Here is a 23,666-nt window from a genome sequence, read left to right on the forward strand (position 1 = left end):
CAAGGGATTATATAACAGGAAGTTAACAACCTCTATCCACCAAATAGCCAATGTGGTGTAGTGGCTAAGGTGTTGGACTGGGAGTAGGAAGATCTGGTTTCTAATCCCCACTCGGCCATGGAAACCCTCTGGGTGACTTTGGGCCAGTCACAGACTCAGCCCAACCTACCTCACAGTTGTTGTTGTGAGGATAAAATGGAGAGGAAGAGGATTATGTACGCCACATTGGGTTCCTTGGGGGGGAAAAGGTGGGATATAAAATAAATAAATAAATAAATAAAAATAGCCAAACTAACCCCTTCCCCCAAAGCATAACGGACTGCCGTGCAACAAGTCTACATCCTATCTCCTGTCCCTAGACAGAACCCAGGAAACTCTCCTAAGAAGTCCATTACTATGTTTTGCTTTTGTGCTAAGCAACTTATTTCTTTATGACATTTTTATGCTACCGTTTGACTTATACATTCTCAGGGTGGTTAATGATAAATCAGTAGAGACTACAACGTCAAATGAAAGGGGAGAAACTCCACACAGAACACTATAATAGCAGCAAGAACAGTAACATCCATAATTTAATTAAAATCACCTAGATAGCATGTCGAAAGACCTGGGCAAATAAAAATGGTCTTTACTTGGAACAGAAAAGGCATGAGACTTGTTGCTGGATAAGCATCCTTGGGACGGTATTCCACCTGTGGGGTATGACAGCTGAAAAGGCATTCTGTCAAGTCCTCTCCCACATAACTTAACTTAGTGGAAGAGCACATGCTTTGCATGTAGAAGGTTCCAACTTTAATCTCTAGCACTTCTGTCTGAAACCCTGGAGAGCCGTTTCCAGTCAATGTAGACCAGTTATTATTTATCTATTACATTTCTATATTGTCCAAAAGCCGAAGCTCTCTTGGTAGCATACAACACTTAAAACCAACATAAAATGCAACATGACTAAACACAGCATAAAACTTTTAAGTTTAAAGCTACAGTATATAAAAAAGTAAAAACCATCAGCAGTTCAAAGATCTAAAAATACAACAGATTTAAAACAATAACTGAAGAACTAAAATGCCTGGGGAAATGCAACGTTCTTCACCTGGAACCAAAAAGATCACAACATAGACACTATGCAAGCCTCTGTGGGGAGGGCATTCCACAGCCAGGGGGCCACAACTGAAAAGGCCCTCTGGAAGGCCACATGTTTCCCATCGCTGGTGTAGACTATACTGAGCTAGATGGACCAGTGGTCTGACTCAGTTTTTGACAACTTCTTATCCCTATGTGAACTTAAGAACCTATTGAACATCATATGAGGTTGAGAAGGAATTTCACCCATTCAGACAGGAGAGCAACTCTTGAGGTAGGAAAGAGATACTTGACTGGATGCTTGCGTTGAGTAAAGATTATTTTTGTACACTGGGAGAGAGTTGGCGTTTCTCTTCTTCTTTCAAGACACCTATTTTTATCCTTTTAACCCACTCCTCCTTGCAAAGCTTGAAGAGGGCTTACACAGGACTTGTAGTAATCCTCAGGATGGTGATGGTTAATCTGCCAAGGGGCTAATACATGAGAAATGCCTTCAGGGGGAAAGGGATTGAGTTAGCTGATATTTGGGTCCTTCCTGTCCAATGCTTTCACATATTGTAATATCTTCAAACAGCGGAGGGTTAATAAACCTGCACTTTGAACTTTGTGTTAGGCTTTGCTTTGTTAGGGAAATAAGGAATTCTGAATTATATGGCTTCTCTCTTCTGGTTATCAATACACCTGAACCATAGATTAAAGTTATAGCTCTCCAATGATTTACAGTTGCTAGATATTTATTCTTCCCTGTATAGTATTTCTTTACAGCGGCCTAAGGTGAAAGATATTATTCACACTGCTCATAAAATGAGGCAGAAATTAACAATGAATGATACACTCTGCATAATTCAACATAAGCTTTCATTCTTTAAAAGGAAATAAGATAATTAAGGGGAAAATGGTGTGTCACCTAGAAAAGAGACAAGTGAAGCAACAGATCGAAGTCCTAAAGAAACATAGTAAGTCATTGAAGAGTCAGAAGTAAAACATGCAGGCCAGAAAAAAAATGTATGAATTCTTCATAGGAGCTACCATCAAATTGAGCAAGCCAGAAGCAAATCCTGAAGTTGACCTATACAGAGTCAGGCAATGAGTCCATCAAGCCCAGTACTTATCTGCCCTAACTGGCAGCATCTCTCCAAGGTCTCTTGCAAAGATCCTTCCCAACCCTGCCACTTGATATCCTTTTAACTGAATACGTCAGAGCCTGAGTTTGGGACCTTTTGCATGCAATGCCTTCCCAGGGAACAGTCCCAACGTGCCCCAAGTAGCCCCATGTGTGAGGCTGACCACAACCCTATAGGGAAGATCTCCTCAGAAACCTACATATCCTGCTCTGAACTCCTTGGAAGAAGGATGGAGTTAAATGGATATGTGAAGTTATATGGATCAATAAATACATTTTTAGGTGCCTGGAGCCTAGGTAATGAAGGGGAAGGCGAAGGATACTTCATGTGCCAATACTAAATGAGGAAATCAGTATTACTCAACTGCTGTCAACAGGAATGCTATCAATCACAGTAGAGGAAATATTGTCTTTCAGCACTTCTGGAAGGGAAAATGAACACGATTCAGGGAAGTAGTCTGCTGTAGACTCCTGATAACATTAGCATAAGCTATTTGATTCTACAAGTGGAACAAAAAAGTATCTTCAGCAGTTTGAGTGAAGACAATATCAGTTACGAGAGAGGCCATGCATGAGTAGCTGCCTAGATCTGGTGGCTCCTCCTAACATAACCTCACTCTGGAAGGTGGGTGCACATGAGAAGACACTGAACAGGCTGTTATAGCAAAAAGATTAGAACTTGGCTATTAATAAATGGAGGAAGAGAAAGAGAGAAGCGCTGACATATAGCAAGATACAAATCAACAAGAGGAACAAGGGCCAGTTCGCACGACGTGGTTGCACTAGTGAGTGGACACGCTGCCCAAAGTGTGCCTGCCACTTCCGCCTTTACTGAGCAACCCTCAATTGACTCCTTCGTAGGCTGCTTAGCATGTTGCCCAAACCTGGAGTGCTGGGTTGTGTAGGGGCTAAACAACCCAGCAGTTTACCCAACAATGAACCATGGTCTGCTGGGTTGTTTAGCCCCTAAACAACTCAGCACCCTGGATTCAGAAGACACATCAACCAACCTATGAAGGAGCCTATTGTGGGTTGCTCAGTAAAAGCGGAAGTTGCAAGCATGCTGTGGCCAGTGTGTCTGCTCTCTCCCGCTTGTGCATGAGAGCCCATGGGTTGTTTAACCCATGGCCTGTCATGTTGTGCAAATCAGGTTAAAAAGTAAAGGTTCCGCAGGGTGTCTGAATAGTTGTTTCAACAAATGAATCAAGCAAGGGTTAGATGAAAGTGCTGAAAATTAGATGAGAAGAAAGTGATGCATTTAACCAATTAAGTTTTTTTTGGGGGGGGGGGGACTAGGGCCACATAATGGATTCAAAAGTCACAGGCAAGATGGGAAAGAGTTAAGTTGCAAGACAGACCTTTCTAGAGAAAACTGCAGAAGAGCCGAGCAAAGCTAATAGACAGATCTAGAAAACATCACAGGAGTCAGTGCCTAAGACACTTTTGTATTTTAAAACCAGAATATGGATCCTTAAAAGGTGCTTGTACTACATTAGGCTGAAAACATATTTCAAGGTTCTTGGCACCAGCACAAAATGTTTATACACTGGTGTTTGTGCAAGCTGGGTACTTGGGTCTTTACAAGGTTTATTTAAAGAAATAATGGATGAATATTTTTTTACATAGAGCCATCAATTTGCATGGCATATTATAGGCAATATGGATTTTAAAAACAACAACACAGCATATATAGAAAAGATAAATAATACAGACACGAAGATAGGCCCCTGGCCCAAAGAACTTCCTATCTAAATTGTACATAAGTAAGCCTGGATTTTATTAATTCATGAGTAAAGGCGGGACAAATTAGAACCTGAAAGAGCACCAGAATTGCTTAGTTAGAACTGATCAGAAATCTATCTTGTTTACCACTCTGTACAAATGGCCAGATGCCCCTCCCTAGGGAACTTAAAACAGCTGCCCTCTGTTTGCTCCCAACATCAGGTTAACAGAAGTTTTTGCCCTAATGGCCAGTGGAAAAACTAGCCCCCATGAAGCTATCCATTTTTAGTAGCCTTCTAAGCTGCTAGTCATCACATCACATGGAAATAGATGGAAAGTATAAGGTTAGGATCTACTAGGGCCACATGTGAATTCTATTTCGTAAACAGCACTAAAAGTACTGGCATTAAACAAAGGTACTTGGAGCGCTTGTTTAGGATCATTACTTTCTACAGCACATTCCAGTTTAATACACGTTATAGTGACTGATTTATTTTCATGACATCTTTGCAAGGTGTGGCATGGTGCAGAAAAAGTTCTGATTGAAGTCAGAAGCATCCAAATTTTAGTATAGGAAAGGAAGAGTAGCAAACAAAATAGATAACCCACAACTATAACACGAGATGGGGAAACAAGTATATGGAAATGGGAAGAAGACGCACACAGCCTTGAGAAGGGAATCAGCGGCAGATCCATGCAAATGAAAAGCAAGGATATGTGTGGGGTAGAGACTACAGATAAGGAGGGACTGCTTCATATCAGAAAACAGGAAGCAGCCTGCAGAGAGGAAAAAATGGACCAGAACTACCTTGAGTTTACTAAAGGGCATACAGCCCAATCCTATGTGTGTTTACTCTGAAGTTCTACTTTATTTAGTGGGACTTGCTTGCTAGTGAGTAGACACAGGACTGCATCCCAAAGAGTATCAGAAAAGGGATTAGATGGGGAGAAACAGTATGTAGGAATGTGTGCATAGACAGTGCAGGAAAATAAGACTGCTCACAGGGATGGTGGTGTGCAGTTATCCCGAAGTCTGAGAGGAATAGTATTGCTGTAACATTAGGAACAGGGTGTGGATATTATGGGGAAGACAAGTGGCACGCTATGCAGACAGATCAAGAGAAATCTGGCTTTGGAGAAGCATAGCAGAATAAACAACCATGGGCAAAAGGGGGAGCATAAAGTTCATGAAGAAGCGATGGATGGGGGGGGGGCTTGACAAGATTCATAAGGAAGGGGGAGGCTCAAGAAGGGGGAAAGCTTGGGGGAATCACAAAAGGTCCAAAGGGAAGCAATTAAGAAGAGCTGATGGGGTTTACAAGAACGGAGGAGAGCAGACAGGGATGAAGGTGAAGTACTGGTGGTTACGATCAAAAAGGGAAGATGCTGAAAAAATGGGAAAGGGGCATACCAGGCTAAAATCAAAGAATTCTGTGGGAAGGTCTGTACTTCAGTGGTGGAGCACCTGCTTTGCCAGGTTCAATCACAGGCATCTCCAGGTAGGACAGGGAAAGACTTCCAGTGCCTAACACTCTGGAGAGCTTTTACTGCATTTTAGTGTGTACAAAGCTGGGACTAAATGACCAATGGTATGGCTTGGTATAAAGCAGCTTCCTATGCTCCTCTTTGGAGGAGAGGGCACCTTGGTGGATGATGTGGGAAACACACACGGTCCTGAAGGAAAGCACTGACAAGAACTACCAAAAAGAAAGAGGGCAGCTTGCAAGAGTAAAGAAGGAGGAAGGCAGCCACGGTCTGCACAGAAGCAAAGGGTAACTGGAAGGATGAAACGAAGAAGGGAGAGTGCTGGGAAAGGCAGTTAAGAACATAGGAGCCATGCTGGATCAGACCAAGGGTCCATCTAGTCCAGCACTCTGATCACAGAGAGGCCAATCAGCTGTCAATCACTAACCCACAAGCATGACATGAGTACACAAGCACCCTCCCACCCATATTACCCAGAAACTGGTGTAAATAGGCATACTGGAGATAGCATAGAGCCATCAGGACCATCAGGTAGACATTGCCACTGTATGAACAGAGTGCTGGACTAGATGGAGCCTTGGTCTGATCCAGCATGGTACTTCTTAATGTTCTCCTCCATGAGTCCGTCCAATCCCCTTTTAAAGCCATCCATCTTGTGGAAGTGCATTCCATAGTTTAAGTAAGGCTTTCAAGAGTATCTAGTAATGATAGCTATTTATCGCCTTCAATATGCAATGCAGTGTTGCTAGGGAACATGAATAGCAGCACTCCAAAGCACAGAAATTTAAGTTAAGGCCCCCTCCGGAGGAACATAAGAATATAAGAAGAGCCATGCTGAACTAGACCAAGGGCCACCTAGTCCAGCTTTCTGCTCACACACTGGCTAAACAGCTGTCCAAAGGAAACCCACAAGAGGACCTGACTGCAACAACACCCTCCTGCCCATATTCCCCAACAACTGGTGTACATAGGCATGTTGCCTCTGACACTGGAGATAACACACAGCCAGCAGGATAAGTGGCCACGAATAGCCGTCTCCTCCAGGAATTTGACTAACCTTCTCTCTTTCTTTCTCTCTCCTCCCTCCCTCCCTCCTTGACTCCTTTTCCTTGTGTGTCATGTCTTTATTAGATTGTAAGCCTGAGGGCAGGGACTGTCTTTTTTCCTAAGTGTAAGCTGCTCTGAGAGCCTTTTTTGGCTGAGGAGCGGGGTATAAGTATGATAAATAAATAAATAAAATAAATAAATAAATAACCCCCTTTTAAAGCCAGCCAACTTGGTGGCCAGTACTACATCTCATGGCAGCAAATTCCGTAAGTTTGACTATGCAGTGTGTGAAGAAGTACTTCCTTATAGTTACCCACCCATCAGCTTCAAGGGATGACCCCATTGGGATCTAGTGTTAACTAGCCTTACTCATAATTAGCCTTCTTCAAATATTTAAAAGGTTGTCACACAGAGGAGAGCCAGGATCTCTTCTCGATCCTCCCAGAGTGCAGGACACGGAATAACGGGCTCAAGTTAAAGGAAGCCAGATTCCAGCTGGACATCAGGAAAAACTTCCTGACTGTTAGAGCAGTACGACAATGGAACCAGTTACCTAGGGAGGTTGTGGGCTCTCCCACACTCGAGGCCTTCAAGAGGCAGCTGGACAAGCATCTGTCAGGGATGCTTTAGGGTGGATTCCTGCATTGAGCAGGGGGCTGGACTCGATGGCCTTGTAGGCCCCTTCCAACTCTGCTTTTCTATGATTCTATGGTAAGAACTGAAGAAGAGCCCTGAGGCTGGATCAGGCCAAGGGTCCCTCTAGCCCAGCACTCTGCTCACACAGTGGCCAACCACCTGCCCAACCAGGAAACCCACACATGCAACAGAGCCCTCCTGCCTCTCGTCCCCCAGCAACTGCCTCTGATCCTGGAGGCGGCATAGATCCCTCAGGGCTACTCGCCATTCCGAGCCTTCTCCTCCAGGAAGGGAAGCGGCCGGCACCGCTCCGTGAAAGCCAGAGCTCGCTGGGAGGAAGAGAGGCAAGAAGAAAGAGGCGCAGAGCCAGGAGACCAGGGGAAGCCGAAACAGAACCCACGTGCAAGGGAAGGAAGGCGAGAGAAGAGGGACAAGGGGCGGTTTCTATGGAGACGGCGGGCGAGGTGCGCGTGGAGAGGCGAAAGGCGGGGGGGGGGGGCGCGCGCTCCGGGGCGGGGCCAGCCCATGTGCCGAGGGGGCGGGGCGAAGCGGCTCCACAGAAAGAGCCTGTGAGGCGAGAGGGGGGGTTTATAAGGCGGTTTTTTTTTTGAGGGGGGGGTCTTCCCACAGCCCCCCAAATTTTCCCCATAGCACTCACCGCGCTGCCCCCTCCCCCGAAGCTGAGGGGAGGGATCGACGTGGGCAGCGATAGCGACAGCAGCGCCGGAGCCGCCCGCAGGGACTAGGCTGCTGCTGAGGAGGAGGAGGAGCAGGAGGAGACGACGAGGAGCGCCGCCGGGCGTGCGTCACGCGCGTGCGTGCCAGTGACCCGGATGTACCGGGAGGCGCAGCCCTCGCTGCCAGTTGCTGTGCGGCAGGGCGGTTGCTGTGCCGGCGGCGGCGGCCGTCAAACGACTGCGCATGCTCGCTGGGCGTGCCAACCAAAGAATTAAAAAAAACCCAGTGTTTCTCTTTGTCTCGTCTAGGCTGAAAAAAAGAGGCGGGCGGGAGCGAAAGTGCATTCAACGAGGAAGTTTGGGTGTCGTCGGTTTAAGGGCGCAAATTTACCCGTTTCCTCTTCAGGGAAAGGAGGGAGGGGGCAAGAGGGGTCTGTGTTAGTCCTGCAGCTCAGGCGCCAAAACCACTAAAAATAAATAAATAAAAAGCCTTGCCAATAAAACCAGATTATAAATTGAGTCTCATCTCACTACAGGGGGTTGGACTGGATGGCCTTGTAGGCCCCTTCCAACTCTGCTATTCTATGATTCTACTATCAAAAAAGAGGAGGGAAATGAATCTCAAGGCTCTGTTGGAAGGTATTATTATTATTTTGAATGTTTTTAATTTTTGTGAACCGCCCAGAGAGCTCCAGCTATTGGGCGGTATAGAAATGTAATAAATAAATAAATAAATATTACTACGATGAACAATGTAATAATAATTTTAAAAGCCAAGTTACAGCAAAATAGGCAAAGGATATTGTAGCACCTTAAAGAAACAAATTTGTGTAAGCCTATGTACACTAGCTGCTGGGTAACATGGGTAGGAGGGTGCTGTTGTTCAAATTTAGCCTGGTCCATGAAAGCATATGTTTCATAAGCATTTGCCTTCATCCCATCTGCAGTCTGAAGTGTTACCGCCCAAACACAAGTTTACTACCTCAATGGCTCCGTTCAGAAGACACCTTAAATCATGGCTTTAACCACTTTGGCCCCGTTCAGACAACACACTAAACCATGCTGCTTAACCACAAAATGGTTAATGGAATGCATGCATTAACCATTAACCAAAAAGCCTTATTCACGGTGGTTAAAGCCTTCTGAAGACGGCCTGGATTTCTGGCATAACCACCATGGTTAAAGGTGTCTTCTGAATGGGCCCTATGAGAGCTAGACCCTTATCTTTCAGGAAGGAAATCTGAGGAACTGAGGCAAATAGTGGTGACAAAAGATTAAGTTCTCAAGCTTATTGACAGATTAAAAGCAAATAAATCACCAAGCCCGGATGGTATCCATCCTAGAGTTCTTCTAACCAAAATATGCAACATGCCCCTAAACTCAGCCTCTGTGCTAGAGGTCTGGAGGATGGCCAATGTAACACCAACTTTTAAAAAGGTATCGGGGGGGGGGGGGCAGAATCCAGGAAATTACAGGCCGGTTAGTTTAATGTCTGTTACAGGTAAATTTTGTGTATTTTTTGGCCCAATCCATTTTGATTTTGACCCTGATCCCTTTGCAACCGACAGCCCAAGTAGGCTCTGCTGTTTTGTATGGAAGAGCATTCCATCATGTGAGCCCCCTAGGCCGATCCTACAAGGGCAAATGTAAAAATAATAACCCCCACCCCCCGTGCCACATCAACGTCTTTACATATGAACTTTTTACCTTCAAAAGAGAAACGCAGTTAATTTATTGCTTCAGCAGGGAAGGAAATAGCCCAAGAACAAACATTTCAGTAGTGTTTCCCATGAGCTGCTTCAGCTGAGATGCTTTGACAGTAACTTCTGCAAGCAACAGGGCCTTTCATTGTCTGACTCCTTGGCACAAGCGACACAGCCGGTTGCACACAGCACCAGTTGCACAAGTGAAGAGCTGCCTTTTCCTGCCAGCGGCCTCAAACACTCCCCGTTCATGTGGAGCTTACTCATTGCGTGAAGAAGCTGTTCCCTGTGCTGCCCTCGTAAACCAAAGGGCTACTTTGCAGACCGGCATTTGTACGTGCTTAATCTATCCGCCTGGCTGGCCGATTCTCACTGACAAGCGCTCTCCTTCTCACACAGGCACGGTTGGGCACCTGCGATGGGCACAGACCTGGACCTGCTCCTCTTCTTCCTCACTGCAACTCTTTGCTCACCTGCCTCTCGCTCTGATCCAGACAACGCTGCTGGTGAGGAGGAGGAGCGGCAGAAGCCACGGCCTACTTGCTCAGCGGCTCTCCGCCTGCCCAGCAAGGAAGTGGGCGCAAGGATGAGAAAGAAAGGTTGAGGAGCACCAGCACTTGGTGTCAACGGTGGTAGAGAAGGGAGACTCATGGAGGGGGGGTCGGCTTGCCAAAAGGTCCCTCAAAAACCTGGGGCTGCCACTGTTCTCTCAAACAGTTTTTATTTTTATTTATTATTTATGTAAAAGTTCAATAAGCCGTCCTTTAAGGTTAAAACAAAACAAAAAACACCCAAAACTTAAAAACTACAACATGTACAAAATTTAAAACTGCAACATGGAATACAACATTGATAAAAACAGAAAAAGATTTAAAAACAAAAACCCCGACAATGCCATATATACAATGGTACTCATAGTTCCACGTCAATGATAGGCCAAGGTAAATGAATAATTCTCTACAGTCCAGTTTCAGGCTTATAATGGTGGAGTCTGGCAGACATCGATTGGAACGGAGTTCCACAAATGTGGGGACGCTACCAAGAAAGCCCTGTTCCTCTTTCTCCTGTATCCAGCCTTAACCCCCTTTTCTGCCCAACACGTCCACACTCCAAATTGTCTCCTCAAGCAGCTACTCTTCCCTTCCCGATTTCCACCAAGTTCTTGGCCCTAACACCTGTGGCAGGGGAAAGAATCGGGATGGAGGGAGAGTTGAAGTTGGAAAACAGCAGTCAGGTAGGATGAAGCACCATCTGCCTCCCTCCACACTACTGCTTCTCTGCCCAAAGCAGCTTTTTATTTTAATAAAACAGCATCAACTCTTAATTATTTTTATTTACATATTTATTATTTTTATTATTACATTTAGATCTCACTTTTCCCCCTCTTGCATGGACCCCAAGAGGGCTTACATAATCCTCCTCCCCTCCATTTTGTCCTCATAACAAGCCTGTGAAGTAGGTTAGGCTGAGAACCAGTGACTGACGCAAAGTCACCCAGTGAGCTTCATGGCCAAGCTGGGACTAGAATCCAAATCTCCTAAATCCCAGCCCAACTCTAACCACTACACCACACCGTCTCTTCTATGCCACATAGCTCTTCGAAGCCTTTCCCTCTAGCCCTTAATCTTAGGGGAGTAACTTCAGCTCAGTGATTGAGCCCATACTTTGCACAAAAAAGGACTCCGATTCAATTCGAATCCAAAGGATCAGGCAACAAGGAATGGGACCTTCGCCGAAGACTCTGGAAACCAGCGGCAGTCAGTGTTTGTATAGTACTGACTTTTGCTCATGTAAAACTGCCACATGCAAGGGTCTCTTTGTATTAACCACTGAACACTGAGGCCCTCGAGGCTGCAGTGTCTAGGAATACGTTCCTCGGGACCTCACTGTCTGATTTAGAATTACCAATTTCCCCCTCTGTGAGGCTCCTGTTTCTTTAACACCCACCATTTAGGTAAAAAAAATCAGTGTTTGACATAGATTCACCTGCCTGTTGTGCCACTTCTAAAAGCACTGGAGCCCTGCTATGAGTGCGTGGGTGGGTGTGAGAGAGAAACAATTAGAAACTTTCGGCCAGCATCTGAAGGAGCTGCTGCAGTTATACACTTCAGAGTCCCAAGTGAAAGATAAAGAGCTGCTAGCTTAATATCACACAGGCGGCTGGGGAGAATAGTTTCACTGACCTAACACAACTGTAATATCTTCAGATTTTTCTGAGAGCAGGACCAAGATGGTTTAATATAGAATGGACTCCTGCAATTTTTAGTCAGAAAATGCTACCTCCTCCCAGCTCAAACTGCATATCTGTGGTTTCAACTTGCTTTCGCCAATTTATTTAGTATCGATTTATTATTACATTATCTCTTGCCCAAGGAAGGATACATGAACCTCCTACTCTCCAGTTTATTCTCACAACAACATCATGAGTGACTGGCCCAAAGTCACCCAATCATCTTCATGGCCGAGCAGGGACAAGAACCCAGATCTCGTCGGCTCAGTTCGGACAACACAATAACCAATGGTGGTTTAAGTCGTCAACCGTTAGTTGAGCTGTGAGCAGTTGGTTATTGCATTGTCTGTCAGGCAAAAACTACCCCACGGCTGACTGTTTCCCCAAAATAACCAACTGAGAAACACAACATGCTGCAGAGTTGATTAGTGGCACAACCGTTGGTTAGTGTGTTGTCTGTTGGGATCAGTGGACTATATTGCAAGAGGGGATCCGCACGTCACTCCCAGAGCGCTTCTATGCGACTCCAGTGCACCCCGAAAACGATAGTCTGACTTCCCTGTAAAAGAAACGACGAAGAGCCGTCCATGCCGACGAGGAGGAGGAGGAGACCTCTCCGCCGGCGAGGAGAGCTCGGCAAAAGAAGGCGGGGTAGAGAGCTTCTTCCGCTCTTCACCTCGCCTTCTTTTGCCGAGCTCTCCTCACCGGCGGAGAGCTCTCCTCGTCGTCGGCAGCAGCAGTGGCGGTGGCATGGACGGCTCTTCGTCGTTTCTTTTATAGGGAAGTCAGACTATTGTTTTTGGGGTGCACTGGAGTCGCATAGAAGCGCTCTGGGAGCGACGTGCGGATCCCCCCCCAGGACTGAGTTGACTATCTACAGAATTCCCGAGCAAGAGTGGGCAAAACCGTGCCGGTTGCTCTGCTACAGCTGGTGCAACTCGCAGAGGCTGCTGGGATAGCACCAGGAGGAGAGGGGCGGGGCTGTGTCAGTCAAATGACAGGATGACTAGTCCACTCAACGCCAGCTCCAACCACTCCACAGTTATGTAGGAACATGTTGTGTGAAGAGTACCCGCAAAAACAATAATCATGAATTGACTACTCCACTCACCATTGACTAATGTGTTGTCTGAACTCAGCCAATATAAAGAAGTGCCATGCTAGATCAGACCAAGGGTCCATCCCAGATGCAATAGTATTTCTAGAATGAATCACATTCGTTTCCCACCTTTCCATCAAGAAGTTCAGGGCATTATACGTGCCCCCTCCCATTTATCCACACAACCACCCTACGAGGGAGGCTAGGCAAAGCTAAGAGAGTTTGGCCTAAGGTTACTCCTAGTGCGATTCATGGCTTGGCAGTAATTTCAACACAGCTGTTCCCTATCCAAGTCCAAACCTTGGACAGCAAACTACACTGGTCCCCAGTGTAGTAGAATATAGTCCATTTCAAAGCATTTTAGAAATATAATCCTAACAACAGACCTATAATTTGTTTTATTCATAGGCATGTTGCCCAGCTAAAGAAATCAAAGGAAACCTGAGCTGCCTTGAGCAGTATTTCCTGTTAGAAAGGTAGGGTAGTAATTAATTACTTTAATTAATTAATTTGATTTGATTCAGTTAACTAAATAACACTAAGAGCAGTTTTAGAGCCCAATCCTTCAAGATTAATTTCTTGCTTTCGACCAGCTTTCCCCACGTTGATGCTCTCCATTCGGGAAGGTGGGTTCAGAGCCTGGGCTGCTATCGACTCAGTCTCTGGATTGGCTGTCCTGCAAATCTGAGCCCCGGCGTTCCATCTGGTGTACTTCCAGTTCTACTGGGATTCACATTCAGCCCCTTTATACTCCCCTGCCAGTGGCCCAGTATTGGCACCAGACAGCTGATCACACATTTCCCAGCCCTTGCATTGATGATGTGTTTTCTTAACTTAACAACGAATGCCTTTCAAGAGCTGTATTATCACTGGCCACAATGGCAGGATCTACACTACTGCTTTAAAATGGTTTATAACAGTAGTGACAACTGTTGGGGCCCAGGACACACTCCAGATACAGTTTTCAAACCGTTTTCAGAATGTCATATCCTACTTGGTGTAGATCTGGCCTGTGTGAACAGAATGCTGGACTGGATGGACCCTTGGGCTCTTCTTATTAGGTGTGGCACTATTGCTGCAACTTGGAAAGATATCTCTGCCCAAACACACCCATTCGCTTTATTTGGCTCAAGGGGGGGAAAAGTCCATGCTAGAAAAAAACAAAACAATTTTGGGATCATTACCATCATCTGATATATTCCGTGATGGGAGGAACTTGGAATATCTCCAGGACGTCAGGCACCTGTCAGATGCAGACCATAAAAAGAACTAAAAGGTCTACCTAAACTCTGGCCTGGTACCATTTGTGACCCACCAAGCTGAATACAGGCTCACTACATAGCTCACCCTCCCTCTGTCACTTCCTGTCCTTGCTATTCTTCTGGCCAAAATATATGTAGAAGTATTCATGGAATTAGCAATTGCATGATTTCTTTTTAAGTAAATAGCACAGCAGCTCCCCCCACCACCAATAATTCAGACTATTTCATGGGAGGGAGGGGCTTTATCCCTTTGCCCCCACCATAGTCCCAGTCAGGATAGCCTCCTCCATGGCTGCTACATGGATCAGGAGAGAAATTGACCTTTCCACAAACCCAGATTGGGGAGGGGCTTCCTGGTGGTGGCTTTAACGAAAAACCTTACAGCTTGGGACCGTAATACCTGATGCAGCGCCTCACCCAATATGAACCTAATCGTACCCTGCAATCAGCACCTGATGACTTCCTCCAAGTTCCTCCTCCATGAAAGGTTCAGAGCAATAACGGAGAGGGCCTTCTCAGTAGTGGCCCCCCAATATGAAATGCTTTCCCTGGCCAAGCCTGCCTGGTGTCCACACTGCCATCTTTTGAGCACCAAGCTATGGCTTTCCTCTTTTCCCCAGGCATTCAATTGGATACGTTGGACTGTTCAGTGCATCCGGTTGAACAGCTTATGGTTATCACTGATATTTTGTACTTTAAATAGGCAGCTGTTTAAAATTTCCTATGTTTTAATTGTATTGTAAGTAGCCTTGAGCTTTTGTTTGCTTGTTTTGTATTGAGAAATCTAAGTACAGCAAGGAGAGAAAAGGGCAGGAAGGGCAAGGTGTATAAGTAACCGGATCGCCAAGCTGCTTCTGGGAAGTACCTTGGAATGCTGATCCGTTATCTTGTGCGCTGGAAACAGCATTTCCAAGAGGAGGTGTAAAGTCACATTTTCGAGTCAGGTTACGCTGCAGTAAGCAAAGCACTTGTCTTTTAAAATGCTCCAGGGGCCAATTTCAACCTAGCATTTTATAGATGAATATTACAAAGATGCCTTATTCCAGGCTAGAGCACTGGCTCCCCGAGCCCAGTAGCGGTGACTATGGTTGGCCCTGGCTCTCCAAGGTCTCGGGCAAAGGTCTTTCCCGGGTCTGCAGCCCAAGATTTTTAAGTACAGGGGATCGAAGGTGGGATCCTCTCCATGAGAACAGGAGCGACTCTAGGAAAACTGGTTCGGGAGAGTGAAGAGGTGGCAAGACCCCTCTTAGGAGGGCGTCCATAGAATCATATCATAGAATAGCAGAGCTGGAAGGGGCCTACAAGGCCATCGAGTCCAACCCCGTGCTCAAGGCAGGAATCCACCCTAAAGCATCCTTGACAGATGGTTGTCCAGCTGCCTCTTGAAGGCCTCTAGTGTGGGAGAGCCCACAACCTCCCTAGGTAACTGAGTCCATTGTCGTACTGCTCTAACAGCCAGGAAGTTTTTCCTGCTGTCCAGCTGGAATCTGGCTTCCTTTAACTTGAGCCCGTTATAACGTGTCCTGCACTCTGGGAGGCTCGAGAAGAGATCCTGGCCCTCCTCTGTGTGACAACCTTTTAAGTATTTGAAGAGTGCTATCATGTCTCCCCTCCATCTTCTCTTCTCCAGGCTAAACATGCCCAGTTCTTTCAGTCTTTTTTCATAGGGCTTTGTTTCCAGACCCCTGATCATCCTGGTTGCCCTCCTCTGAACACGCTCCAGCTTGTTTGCGTCCTTCTTGAATTGTGGAGCCCAGAACTGGACACAGTACTCTAGATGAGGCCTAACCAGGGCCGAATAGAGAGGAACCAGTACCTCACGGGATTTGGAGGCTATACTTCGATTAATGCAGCCCAAAATAGCATTTGCCTTTCTTGCCGCCATATCACACTGTTGGCTCATATTCAGCTTGTGATCTACAACAATTCCAAGATCCTTCTCGTTTGTAGTATTGCTGAGCCAAGTATCCCCCATCTTGTAACTGTGCATTTGGTTTCTATTTCCTAAATGTAGAACTTGGCATTTATCCCTATTAAATTTCATCCTGTTGTTTTCAGCCCAGCACTGCAGCCTATCAAGATCACTTTGAAGTTTGTTTCTGTCTTCCAGGGTATTAGCTATCCCACCCAATTTTGTGTCATCTGCAAATTTGATAAGCGTTCCCTGCACCTCCTCGTCCAAATCATTAATAAAAATGTTGAAGAGCAGGTCTTCAACATACCAAAGCCGGAGACTCATGGGGTAGGCTAAAAGATGGAGCCTCGAGTTGTCATGGGGGGGTGCCAAGGAAAGAAACCAACCAACCAACAAACAGCTACCTATGTCCAAAGATGTAGCCCTGGAGGAAAGGGGAAGAGCTGAAACTTCCAGGAGGAGCACAAACCAGGGCTTTTTCTTTTCAGGCAAGGATTTCCTCCATCCCCTCCATTTCTCTACTGGAAATAAAATTGGAAATTTGGTGCAACATTTGGGGCAGGGGAATGGACTTCGTTTGCATATATTTCACAATGCTGATATTTTTAAACTCATTTTTAAACTATTGCTGCAGTTCTCCCAGATGCAAGATTCAGGAGTAGCTGAAACACCCCAAGATTTAAATCTGTCACTCCAAAGATAGCCCCCAACATTTGAGCCTTGTGGTCAAAGCAGGAGAGCTGGCAACCCTAGAGGGAAAACAAGGATTTCATCCAGCCCTCCCCCAACCTGGAGCCCTCCAGATACGTTTGACCACAACTCCCATCATCCTCATGGGTGTTACAGTCCAACACACCTGGAGGACATCAGGTTGGGAAAGGATGGATTAAAATCTATGCTCTATGGGACGTTAATATCCTGCGATTGAAAACTGGGAGAGTGACTGGAGCAGCAGGAAAAATTGTGGGCAGGAAGCATCTTCTAAGTTTCGCTGCTATGCCTCGGAGCAGCCCTGAATGAAAAGCATGTGCCCCTTTGTTGCTGAGGGCTGCCCCTGCATAGTTTGGCCAAATGATATATGCTTTGCTCCAAGGGTGGGTAACATAAGATTCCCAGGTCAAGACTTTCAGAAATTCCCCTTCCATGGAGAATGACTAGCCCAGTATTATGTGTTCTGGGAGAACTGCTGACAAAAACCCAAGCACCTATCTGCATCGAGTCCAATTACCAGCTAAGTTCTTGGTAAGAAGCCCATCAGCGTGCCTCCTCCTCCTCCTCTTCCGGTGCTCTAATAGACTTTCTAGATAACAGAGACAAAGGGCTTTCTCTATAAGTAGGCCACTTACGCTTTACCAAAAGAAGAGGAAATGCATCACCAAAATAGAGGACCGAAGAGGACACAGATGTGTATACAAGTTGCATCTGGGAATTTATACGGATGGATACACAGTTGGAAATCATTGCTATGATTTAAATAAAAATACAACCTCATCATAATGGGGAAAACTAAGGGCCAGTTCAGATGGCACACTAAGCCATGGTTAGGCCGCTAGCCCTTTTGCGGCAAATAGTTAGTGAGCTGCTTAAACCATTGTTTATGTACCAACCATGGTTAGGAACGGTTCACATGACACACTAAGCGATAATGTTTAGCTCAAAATGCTTAACCACCGTGGCTTAGTTTGTTGTCTGAACAGGGTCTATGACCACATCACTGGTGTGCCTGCTGAGCTGGCTGTCCAATGTGCTATAATGGTTAGAGCACTGGGCAGGGATTCAGGAGATTTGGGTTCTAATCCCCACTCGGCCATGATGCTCACTGGATAACTTTGAGCCAGTCACTGACTCTCAACCTAATGTACCTCACAGGGTTTGCTGTGAGGACAAAATGGAGAGGAAATTTATGCATGCCTTGACCTAGGGATGGGCAATTTCAAGTCTCCAGCTCTCCTTCGGAGGGTTTTTTATTTTTAAACTGGACTTGGAACAGACAGCCCATTGAATTCCAAGATCTTGGAATTGTTGTAGATCGCAAGCTGAATGTGAGCCAACAGTGCGATATGGCTGCAAGAAAGGCAAATGCTATTTTGGGCTGCATTAATAGAAGTATAGCTTCCAAATCACGTGAGGTACTGGTTCCTCTCTATTCGGCCCTGGTTAGGCCTCATCTAGAGTATTGTGTCCAGTTCTGGGCTCCACAATTCAAGAAGGACGCAGACAAGCTGGAGCGTGTTCAGAGGAGTGCAACCAGGATGATCAGGGGTCTAGAAACAAAGCCCTATGAAGAGAGACTGAAAGAACTGGGCATGTTTAGCATGGAGAAGAGAAGATTGAGGGGAGACATGATAGCACTCTTCAAATACTTAAAAGGTTGACACACAGAGGAGGGCCGGGATCTCTTCTCGATCCTCCCAGAGTGCAGGACACGTTATAACGGGCTCAAGTTAAAGGAAGCCAGATTCCGGCTGGACATCAGGAAAAACTTCCTGACTGTTAGAGCAGTGCGACGGTGGAATCAGTTACCTAGGGAGGTTGTGGGCTCTCCCACACTAGACGCATTCAAGAGGCAGCTGGACAACCATCTGTCAGGGATGCTTTAGGGTGGATTCCTGCATTGAGCAGGGGGTTGGACTAGATGGCCTTGCAGGCCCCTTCCAACTCTGCTATTCTATGAATAGAACACACCTTCAAGTAGAAGATTGTCATCTGTAAAAGAGGATGTATGACCACCTAATTCCATACTACATACATATCTTGGTTTTATATCAGTGTAACTGCCATGGCTTTCCCCCAAGGAATCTGGAAAAGTATAGCTTGCTAAGAAGTCCTCCCTCATAGAATAATTCCCAACATGACCCGGGGATAGAAAGTGGTTTACCAGCCATTCCAAGACATTGGCTAGGTTCACGCAACACACTAACCCATCATAGGTTGTCCAGGTGGCTTGTTTGAGAAAAATAAATCACACTGCATGTTTAGCAAGCCGCCCTGCAGGAAACGTGCAGCATTCAGACAAAATGATATCCCATCCTGCATTCAGACAACGCAATAACCCACGGTGGGCCCAGATGTGATCCAAGAGAGCAACACTCTGCCTCAACAGCTAGGAGAAATTACCCCAGCCAACGAGCATACAGGGATATTGCCATTAACTACTAGTAGGGGAAAATGACAAGTCATTTATAGCAATGCCTGGCCCAGCTGGGGAATAAACTTTATGTAGACCAGTTGACAGGCCAACATTCACCGATTTTTGGTAAACGTCCAACTTGACGCATCGTTCCCTCCTGGTCTCTTGACACAGCAACTACTTCCTCTGCGTTCTTGTAGGGAAGTAAAACACAGCTGATCCTTGCTACACTACACCATGCCACAAAAGGAACTTCTTGCAATGGTGTTGGCCAAGGAAGACGGCCCTTCCTTTTGCCTCGGCCTTGAAATGGTGGATTAAAAATCACAAGAGTCTTGCAGGAGCAGCGTCCGTCTGATGAAAGGAGTCATTTGTTGCATAGGATATAGTAGCTGGAAGAGATGATGGCAGCATACTAGCACTCTTCAAATACTTAAAAGGTTGTCACACAGAGGAGGGCCAGGATCTCTTCTCAATCATCCCAGAGTGCAGGGCACGGAATAATAGGCTCAAGTTGCAGGATTCCAGCTGGACATCAGGAAAAATTTCCTGACTCTTAGAGCAGTATGATAATGGAACCAATTACTTTGGGAGGCCGTGGGCTCTCCCACACTAGAGGCCTTCAAGAGGCAGCTGGACAACCATCTGTCAGGGATGCTTTAAGGTAGATTCCTGCATTGAGCAGGGGGTTGGACTTAATGGCCTTATAGGCCCCATCCAACTCTACTGTTCTATGATTCTAGGTTATCAAGCCAACCTAGCTCCTACCCAAAAAAGGAAGCAGAACTGTGATGGCCACAAGAAAGAAGGTTTGAAGTGGGTTACAGGAAGGGAGGATATAGACAACCGCAGCACATCAATAGAGATTAGAAACACTTTAAATAAAGAGGCAATGATCTCTTTGTGTAAGCATATACACAAAGGCAGAGACTTGTCCTTAGAGCAGGTGCAGCATCTTTGAAACAAGGCTGGGGTACTTTCTACCAGAAGTTCAACCCAGTAGTGATTAAAGTTAATTATGGGGATATAATGTTATTATATTTAATTAAGATCAATAGCCTGGTGCATTCTGAATGTGGGGTATTAGGATGACCATATGAAAAGGAGGACAAAATGAAAAATAGGAGCTATACAAGAGTGAGCAGATACAAAAGAGGGCAGGGCTCCTGCAGCTTTAACTGTTGTGATGAAGAGGGGATTTCAAAGAATCACAGAATCATAGAATAGCAGAGTTGGAAGGGGCCTACAAGGACATCGAGTCCAACCCCCTGCTCAATGCAGGAATCCACCCTAAAGCATCCCTGACAGATGGTTGTCCAGCTGCCTCCTGAAGGCCTCTAGTGTGGGAGAGTCCACAACCTCCCTAGGTAACTGATTCCATTGCCATACTGCTCTAATAGTCAGGAAGTTTTTCCTGATGTCCAGCTGGAATCTGGCTTCCTTTAACTTGAGCCCGTTATTCCGTGTCCTGCACTCTGGGAGGATCGAGAAGAGATCCTGGCCCTCCTCTGTGTGACAACGTTTTAAGTACTTTAAGAGTGCTATCATGTCTCTCCTCAATCTTCTCTTCTCCAGGCTAAACATGCCCAGTTCTTTCAGTCTCTCTTCATAGGGCTTTGTTTCTAGACCCCTGATCATCCTGGTTGCCCTCCTCTGAACACGCTCCAGCTTGTCTCCAGGTGCTGCATGCATACAAATGATGCCTGCTGAAATTCCCCTTTCAATGCAACTATTTAACATAAAGGAGCCCCGTCCTCCTTTCCATACGGTCACCCTAAGCAAAGAGGGCCAGCCCAACATATTTTACTCCCTGAGAAAAAGACAGTATGTTCTGGGACAAAATCCCCACTCAGTCACAAAGCTCACTGTGTGACCTTGGGCCATTGTCTCTTAGCCTATCCTACTTTACAGGGCCATATTGGGGGTGGGAAAAGAATCATACATGCCCCCCTTGGAGATCCTTGGAGAAAGAGACGGATTAAAATGTAATATATACATGGAAGAACTTTGCTACGTATAATGTTCATTTGAAGTTTTATTGTTTTCATCTTTAAATTTGGAAGGTAAGTTTGAAAACAGGTGCTGTGTTTAGTCTTCTGGGCACCTTAACGACTCCTTTGTTTTCCCAGTGGGGCTGATGGAGGTATTCCCACATTACGAAACACACACGTCCTCATTTGCTCATTTAACTTCTGGGAAATGGCCTCAGATCACAAGTCAGTCAAGACATTTGCACAAGGAAGTTGTGTCCTAAAGACCACAACTGGGGGGTGGATGGATGATGTGCCTATTGCGAGATCCTTTCAGCAGTTTCAAACAAGTCTTTTAGTGTTTCAGCATGACTCCATCTGCACGGCGGTTTCCCCCTGAGTCATCTCCAATACTGACTGAGTGTAAATTGTTCCTAATATTGGTCCTCTCTCTCTTTCGAACACACACACAGACACAAATGGAAACCTGGTCCGCTCCTGAAAGAATCTTGCAAGTGCCACAGAAATCGTGAGTTCTGAAAAAGGAAAGAGTTGCAGTGGGGGTTGGACTTGGTACCAGAAAGACCTGGGTTCAAATTCCTAAAACCCATGAAACTCACCAGAAGGTTCTGCACAATTCACTATCTTCCAGCCTAACTGACTTCTGCGGGAGCATCTTGTAGCTCCTCGGGGGAAGGATACAAGAAATAACATCCATGTGTTTCTTACACAACTCAGAGATCACAGAACTGATCTGCACTGCCATGCATCACGTAAAACCCTGGCATGTCACCAAAGTGGAGGTGGTTTAAATTTCACCTCGGATGTTCGTGGGCCTCAAAAGAGAGATCCCAAAAGAGAGAGGCAGTATGCCTACGTACACCAGATGCTGGGGAACATGGGTGGGAGGGTGCTGCTGCACCATGTCCTGCTTGTTCATCCTTGGCCGATGGTTGGTTGGCCACTGTGTGAGCAGAGTGCTGGACTAGATGCTCCCTTGGTCTGATCCAGCATGGCTATTCTGATGTTCTTATCCCAAGCCCTTCTGTGACATCAGAGCAGCTAAGCCACAAGCAGCTGCTGAGGCTGATATTTGACCAGGAACAGGGGCTTTCTGTGACATCACAACAGGCCAGCCAAAGTGAGGCGGAAGGAGAGAAAGCAGAAGTGAGAAGGTTTTAAGTGAGGCTGTCGGGTGAATTTTGATAACATTCACAGTGCTAATAGGACCTTTGTCAGTCCGACATAAAGGTAGGGTTTTAAAACTGGGTGCTCTATCCCTGCAAGTTTACTATGTAATCGGAATGTCTGAGGAATTACTCTTTTTAAAAAAGCAGAACCACAGCACACACAAAAGCTGGGATTTTCACGGTTTAAGAAGAGTACACAAATGACTCAGCAGTTTCCTTTGGTTTTCCATGAAGGGCTCAGCCCAGCAGTACTTTAAGAGAGAAACTTTATGGTCCCTGGATGAACGTCACAGGCACCATAATATTGTCTGGTTTCTCCCTTCAGAGGTCGGAGACAGGGCTCCAACCTTGGAAGGGGAGTCCGGGATCTGACCCTCTGTCCCCGAACAGCTGGTGTGGAAAGAACCACACCGGCTGCCCTCCACGATCAGAAAAGCAACATCAGAGAGAGGGGAAGGGATCGTTCCGTTGGATGGGGAGGAGACTGAAGAGGCCACAAGGCAAGTTATCCTGAGCCTCCAGACAGCCTCTTTCCCTCCCCATCCAAAGCTCTCCCGCTAGACAGGCGAAAAAGCCATCCTAGGAAGATCTGCAGGGTGGGAGGATGCAGAGACAAAGACCACCTCTGCCACCCCTTCCACCCTGCACTGGATTATGGGATGCCTCCAAATTCGGGGGCTTCCAAACCCCGAGGGCACAATTGATAAGATTGTGCCCTAAGAGAATGAAGCAGCGAGGACCACATAACTCTCTTGTGGTGAGAGAACACGGACGTAGCCAGTAAGGGGTCCTTCTCCTCCAGGTAAAAGAGGCCTCAGATTCTTCAAACACAGCCAATGGCCTTCCCCTCCCTCTAAACCAGGGGTGAGGAACATGCTGTCCAACATCTCCACTTTCATCATCCCCAGCCTACACTGCTATCAGTCAGGGATGATGTGAGTTGGAGTCCAACGGCATTTGGAGGGCCCTAGGTTCCCCACTCTCCGTTCCAAACTTTCTGACAGTATCTCTCCTGCCCACATCACGAAAGCATTTCAGAAGGAGAAGCTGGACCAACCTGCTGTAGGGCAGAAGATAACAAGAGGGACCCCAGCAAAATGTTGAAGCATAAAGTGCTCCTGTTCAAGGTGTCAGCCAGCCACGCCCTTTTTGAAGTCAACTCCATTCCATTCCCCTTCCCTCCAACTTTTCCATTCCCTTGCAACCATCAATCAGCATTCTGTGCTGACTTAAGGATGCTCGGTCCTGTTGTGGGTGGTAGGTGGTGGAGGTTACCCCCTCCCATTACCACCTACATTTGTTTGTACTTCTGCAATCCTCAGAGTTCCCAAGACCATGTTGATACCTTCCTCTTGTTCGTGGGTGGCGCTGTTTTCACTACATAAGAATCAGCACTC

General features: G+C 46.2%; 1 protein-coding gene across 4 annotated transcripts in view; it reads right to left on the reverse strand.

The window, feature by feature from the left end:
* CYRIB (CYFIP related Rac1 interactor B) overlaps positions 1 to 23,666 on the reverse strand; it is an 87,306-nt gene that overhangs the window by 52,723 nt on the left and 10,917 nt on the right. For 3 of the 4 annotated variants that reach the window (XM_063131147.1, XM_063131146.1, XM_063131143.1), the window contains exon 1: positions 7,752 to 7,851. The exons of the other annotated variant lie outside the window; for it this stretch is intronic. The gene's annotated coding sequence lies outside the window, so the exon portion shown is untranslated. Of the gene's footprint in view, positions 1 to 7,751; positions 7,852 to 23,666 lie in introns of those variants that run through there. 4 annotated transcript variants of the gene reach the window in all.

This window comes from Elgaria multicarinata, chromosome 7 (genome assembly GCF_023053635.1).
Source record: "Elgaria multicarinata webbii isolate HBS135686 ecotype San Diego chromosome 7, rElgMul1.1.pri, whole genome shotgun sequence".
NCBI classification, from domain to species: domain Eukaryota; kingdom Metazoa; phylum Chordata; class Lepidosauria; order Squamata; family Anguidae; genus Elgaria; species Elgaria multicarinata.